Source organism: Sesamum indicum, linkage group LG5 (assembly GCF_000512975.1).
Source record: "Sesamum indicum cultivar Zhongzhi No. 13 linkage group LG5, S_indicum_v1.0, whole genome shotgun sequence".
Classification (NCBI taxonomy): Eukaryota; Viridiplantae; Streptophyta; class Magnoliopsida; order Lamiales; family Pedaliaceae; genus Sesamum; species Sesamum indicum.
This window is the reverse complement of record NC_026149.1, coordinates 6,025,410-6,032,359: the sequence shown is the minus strand read 5'-3', so window position 1 is coordinate 6,032,359 and position 6,950 is coordinate 6,025,410. Positions and strand designations below refer to the sequence as shown.

The window sequence follows — 6,950 nt, the reverse complement described above, 5'->3', positions numbered from 1 at the left end:
GAAGTAGAGAAGGGTTATAACTGGCAGCTTTTAGCAGCATTTGGGTACAAGTGAATAATTATGCCAAATAGAGTTGGGCAGCTGCACAAGCTTAAAAGGTTTGTGGTCCCTAATTAACTTTTACTTTGTGCATATTGCAAACAAATCATGTTACTCTACACTTTTCGATTGATGTTCTCTGTCTATTGTGTCTTGTCCATTTTTTGAGATATTTGTTTTCAAATTCTATAATTATGGTATTATATGAACTTTAAATTTATATATTTTCATATTATATATCAGAATAAATGAAATCGAATCTAGACCATTAATCGAAGAGATGAGATTTAGACCGTAAATCTAAATGTTAGAGGGATGAATAATCAATTCAGGGATTTCCCCTTTGATCTCAGTCACACTCGTTTGTTTCTACCTCTTTCCGCTTTGATCATCAGGATGCAGATGCAGTGGCCTCATACCCTTTGGCCCTTCCTCTCCGACTTTTGATATCATCAGGATAAGTAATTAACACGTGAATTTATACCATTAAATTTCTAACAAAAGTTAAAAGGAACAAATAAATTGAAAATCTTTTGAAGATACCCTCTAGCTCTAAGTTAGAAAGAAAAAGGGTTTAATGCAACTTATTCTCCTGTGATATTAAAGATGAGTAAATTATCCCTCTATAAAAAATAAATAGCAATTTATCCTCCTATATTTTAAAAAATGAATCAATTTACTCCCTGCTTAAGGAGGTAAATTAATTAGGGAGGTAAATTGATTCAATTTTAAAAATATAGGAAGGTAAATTGCTACATTTTAAAAAATACAGGAGGATAAATTACTATTTTATTTTTCATAAGGAGTTATTTGCGTATTTTTCAAAACACATGTATCTAAATTGCAATTTACCCGCAAGAAAAATGCAATTTTCCCAGTTTCTTATTAACATTCTTTATATGTTTTCATCAAATCAAATAAAAGCTTTCATGAACATAGTAGATTGGAATTTCATTTATAATATATGAAAGCTTTTTATTTATTTATTTATTTTTTTTTTGAGAAATCACAGTCACCTTTTTTTAAGTTTGTTATAATTACAAATATCTTTTTATTATTATTTAAAATATTATAAATACTTTCATGATTTTAACATTCGTCCCACATCGAGCTCATTATGTTAGCATCCATTAGATTTTTATCCAATTTTTATGGTAAACTGACCATGCAAAATGTCCTTTTATATTATAAATTGTAAGAGTTTAATGCAATTTACTCCCCTTGTGATATTGCAAACGAACAAATTACACCCTATGAAAAAAATAGTAATTTATCCCCTGTATTTTTTTAAAATAAAGCAATTTACCCTCATAAACGCTTAATTTTAAAAAACATAGGGGATAAACTTAAAAAATACAGGGATTAAATTGTTAACTTTTTTTCATAGGGAGGTAATTTGCATATTTACAATATCACAGGGGATTAAATTGTATTTTTCTAAATTATAATATATATATATATATTTTTAAAAATTTTTAAAAATATTTTTATGAACTAATATGCTTTATAAATTATTTACTTTACTCATCTGCTAATTCTACAATTTTTAAAATACATATATAAAATTTAAATTTAACAAAATTAAAGTAGTTATTGTCACCTTATCGTCCAAAAACTATAAAATTATTTTTCATTTGAAACGAATATGCATAATTTTTTAAATAATAAATAAAATATTTATATATCAATTTTCAAAATAAATTCTCATAATATATTTATTCACAGTAAGTAAAGTGTTTTTAGGTGAGATAAGATAAGGAAAAGAAGACACTGAAAGCGCGCCGGCGAGGGTGAAGTACAGCACACGTGAATATGGCGACACAAACTCTCTACACTGCGCCTCTGTTAAAAAGCGACGCATCAGATCCGTGACGTCATGTGACCCTCTTAACGCAGTTTACCTTTTTACTGATAAGGAATACCCAATCAGTTATAAATTAACTACCAATAAAGGGACAACACTTTCCTACTCCAAGTTGCCGTCAGAAAATTGCGCCCCCACCCCCCGTCCTTTTTTTAAAAAAATATGTTGTAATTATATTTATTTTTTTTATGATTTAAAAATTTTATTTAGTATTATCGACGTTTTGGTGAAGTAGTATATATTTTGGGAAAATAATGTCCCACCCCAACCTCCTTCCATCCGCATAGAGGGGGGCGACGACAACTGTGGTCGTCTAAAGCAAATTTGGGCGATTGCGATTGCAGTCGTCTAGAGAAGATTTGGGTGATGCAGGGGAGATATGGGAGATGGTCGTCATTGCCGTTCAAATTTAATAAATTTAAATTTTAAGGGCAAAGCTGAAGTCCTGTGTACAGGTTTGGGGTTGTGATTCTTGAGCAGATTACCCAACATTCATGTAGGATGCCACGTGTTTAAGTAGAATTCAGTTGATAGACGAAACCTTAATCCCCAATTAATTGTCCGGCTAATTTTCGGTCATTTTTGATCCCACGAACTAATATTGCTACTGAACTAAAATTTACGGGATGAAAATTATCAGTTCGATACTTACAGGACTAATTATGTCACTTCCCTTACATACAGAACCAATTTTCAATTGTACCTTCTAATGAAAAAAATTAGGGTAATTTAATTATATTAATATTTTCTGAAGTCAGACCACAGTATAAGAACACCCCAAGTCTTTTATAAATTACAAATTCACAGAAAATTGCAAGAAAAAATTAGTCGTAAAAATGTAAAACAAGTACCAATAATTAGTCATCCGGACACAAGACACATACTCAATCTTCTTCTTTTATTTATTTGTATCCACACGCATAATTTTATCCGGACAAAGCGAGACACTATAAGAAAATTATTCAATAATTATACAAAAAAATCAACGTCAACCTAATTACTATGTGAAATTCTCGTTGCTAATCCACATTATTTAATTCAAATCGTAAGAGCGTTGAGGCATCAATCGAAATATTGTGAGTTTGAATTCAAAAAATATGAGTAATTAATCTATTTTTGTATTAGTTAAGTTTTTGTTTATTTGTTTCTTTTAATCATATCAATTGCATTGAAAATATTGAAATATTTTCTGTTTGAATACCCACTTCTCATGCATTTATATTAATAAAAAAGAATCAATTGTCCAAAAATATTAATAGTAGTGGGCTATATGTATCTTATTTAATTAGCAAAGATAATATATATTAGTGGGTATGATGCAGAAAAAACCATAAAAATATATGTATATATGTAAACCCTCCTCCTCCCATACCTTTCATGCCAAATAATATTGGTGGGAGATAATGGGCACATGGTGACATGTGATTGGGGATGTGATCATTATATCTTTTGGTCTGTCTACGTGAATTTGTGCCCACATCATCAATTATGCATCGTTAAATCCCAAATGATATAATAGTTAAATTTAATGTTGCCTATTAAAATTTTGTACGTACATCAAGTATGAGTTGTCAGAGGACAAATGATAGCATCACAAATTGATGATGTTGGTATGAATTTGTACCCACATCAATTATGAGTCGTCAAATGATAAATGAGATCATCACAAATTTGATGTTGTCCATATATATGAATTTGTACCCACATTAGCTATGAGCAGTTAAATCACAATTGATTTGACGATTCACAACTCATACGGGTCTAAATTCACATGGAAGGCATCCAATTTTTGTAGATGTCTTCAAATTTTAATTTCTATGTTATATATGTTGTGAAAAATTATTTGTTTAGTCCTTTAAGTTTGCCTGCTATTAATTATAGTTCTTTAAATTTACTCGTTTTAGTTTTAGTACGATAACTTTTAAAATTGCTTAATTTCAATTCTTCACCCAATTTCGGACAATTTTACCTGCCTTACGCAGCTCTTCAAGAGCAACTTTAGTCCGTATACATTCATTCATTTTGCATCTTATAGCTAATGTTCTCCTAAAATGGTATAAGAGTCTAGATTTATTGAAAAAAATATTTATTTATATAACACTTAAAACATTAAAGCGGACTATTACCCTTTATCATCAAAAGGGTAAAAGAGTCGTAAATTAAGTTAAAAAACTAAATCTAATATTATAAAAAATAAAGGACCAATTTGTTGTTACTATTATTAAAGACCTTTATTGGGAGTCAATTAAAGTGGAAAAAAGAAGAAAACTTTCTTTTTCTTTTATTTATATAACTATTTCTTTTAGGCCTTCTCTTTTCGTATTTTGTATTTATTTTAATTCTTTTCCATTTTCTTTCTGTGTTTTTTTCTTTTTCCCTTTTTTTCCCATCTTTTTATCAAAATTAATTTCACCCCCACCACATACCCAAACCCACCAAAACCCTCCTTCTGTGTATCAGATTTAATATTATAAATCATATTGCATCTAATACTTTCATTTATTATATACACCTTCTACGTATTATATAATTTTTTTAAATAAAAATAAAATTACATAATGCATAATGTGTAAATAATTTAATAAATTTAAAATAAAAAATTCAATCCGCCCAATTGACCCTCAAAAAACACCGCAACAATATATAATTAGGGACAATTACATTTATACGAAATGACCTATGGTTTAATTATATAAATCACCGTACCTTTTGTATAATTATATAAATTACTCCTAACAGTAAAAAAATAGGATAGTTTGTTAATAATATTAATTTTTTTGGGGTGTATAATTCTTCAAAAAATATGACTCATTCGTGTAAATGATGTTGACGTTTTTAATGGGTGTATATATTCAAAAGACATAAATAATTTATATAAATAAATCATAAATGAGAGAATATAAATATAATTATATATTCCTAATAATTAGCTAGCACTCCATAACCCTAAAAGGTCTGTCTGGCTAAAAAGTATACAAACTGATTCGTATGTACAATTAACTACAGCTAATTATCAAACCCTAATCATCCCAAGTTCGTAAGAATGGGCACCAAATTAGTACCAAGAACAATTCCTTACTAATCTTCTGCTCCGATGTAGATCGTGGAGAAATGGACTAACCATAATCAAACACGATTTAAAAATTATGATAAATCAATATTATCACATTACAGTTAAAAAAAATCAATATGAAAAATTAAAATTTTGACTACAGTGATAAATACTATCCATGATTTTAGCTACAACAAAACATTTGCTATTTTTTTAGTTGTAACTAATATTTTGACCTCACTTTCAGAACAACGATTTATAGGCGCCATTACATGATAGCCGTACTCAAATTAGTATTTAACACTTTTCACTTTACCGTATATTGTAATTCACCATAACCCAATGATAATATTTCTTCTGTTGATCAAGAAAGACGTAGCTATACCTATATATACATGTATGTAAATCCACAATTTGAACCATGAAATTTTGGTGAAATAACATTTTTCTTTTCATAACTTAAGGACGACACTTTTGATCCCGTAACTTGCAAAAAGTTGTATTTTTGGTCCTGTATAACACCTTTTTTTTAGACATTTAATAAAAAAGATCACATACTTAACACGTGCATTTAAGTGCCTAGTTTGAAAATTTAACGGCTATATAGTCTTTTCTATTAAATATCTAACGAGATAACGTAATGAAACAAAAAATGACAATTTAATAATCAGTGGGATCTAAAGTATAAAAACCCTAACACACTTACCAAAATTAAAATGCTATTTTCCTATATGCAAGTGTGATGCGTATGTACCCCACAGGCACTTGCAAAGTAAAGCGGCTAACATGTGGGCAAAAATTGGTCTTGTGTGTGATGTGAACCCTACTTTGTTTCCTCCCCTTCTTCTATAAAGCTGCTTTAATTTCTCACACACTACACACACATGCTCAAGTGGTCCATCACAGTAGTTTTCATATTCATTTTCTTCCTCCACTCCCATCCCTCCTTACAAATTCATCACTCATCACTCTCTCAATCAATTAATTCATCGTACGTACTGCTAACTCATGATCAAGATGATTGTCGTTTTCATATCATAATAAACAAGTCCATTCATGCTTTTCCACAGCTTTCTTGAACTTCCTTCTGCTTCAATTCTTGATCCATTTTACGTGATCAAGAACACGGATAGGGTCCATTATGTGATCAGGATCGATCCCATTTTTGCCTGATCACGAGCATGGCTCTCGATCGGAGCTTATAACTAAGTTCAGGAAAGCTGTGGGAGAACATGATGTTTCCGGGCTTTTTCTCCATCGCCGACGGGCGGGCAGGGGGGCAAAAAATTGCCCGGAGGGTTCTTCTCTTCAGGCATTCAAATGCAGCTAATGTTTAGCTTTATTCCATGGTAAATTCTGATATTTTATCTGCATAATTTAACTCTATGATCTTCATTGCAAGTCATGGTGAATGTTGTCATCATATGAAGGTAAATTGTTCCAACCATTGTTTATGTTGAGAATTTGCTATTGCAATTCAGAAATGATCATTTTTTTTTTCTTTTTGTTTTTACGGCTAACTGTTGGAGGTTTTACTCTGCTGTATTCCAATTCTTTTGGTGTAGATGTTATGATTTCAGAACTTTCGGATCGGAGTGGTGAAAACTCAGAGGTTTTGCAGAGAAGATTCTCTGCCCTTGTTTCCCTTTTTGTCATCAATAATTGATCATAGTTCATCTTGTTTGCCCTTTTGTTTTTGTCCAAAGTGGTGAGTTTCATGCCACCCTCCTATAACCGGAACATTTTAGATTTGATCGAAGTTAATTATATGATAAGTATAATATATTTAATGTATGGTTCGTATATAATTTAAGAAAAACGACAAATCACATGACAAGTGTGATACATTTTTTATGGATTTGTTGGTTCGGCCAACCTTGATTTGAGTAAGAATTTTTCAGCCTATTACAACCAAGATATATAAATAAATTTCGCAAAATTGTAATTTAGTCATGTATGTCAAGGAGGGTGGCGACCGTCGTCCTTTAAGTAACA

The 6,950-nt window shown here is 30.3% G+C and overlaps 1 protein-coding gene and 1 long non-coding RNA gene across 2 annotated transcripts in view; both read left to right on the top strand.

The window, feature by feature from the left end:
• The window catches only part of LOC105162128 (pentatricopeptide repeat-containing protein At1g62260, mitochondrial), a gene marked incomplete in the record, with an annotated part of 11,571 nt that extends 9,527 nt beyond the window's left edge, over positions 1-2,044 (top strand). Inside the window, 2 exon segments of the mRNA XM_020693924.1 lie at positions 1-98; positions 1,783-2,044.
• LOC110012004 lies at positions 5,849-6,638 on the top strand. The gene is made up of 2 exons (XR_002287146.1): positions 5,849-6,304; positions 6,521-6,638. It is a non-coding gene; the product is annotated as an uncharacterized LOC110012004 (long non-coding RNA).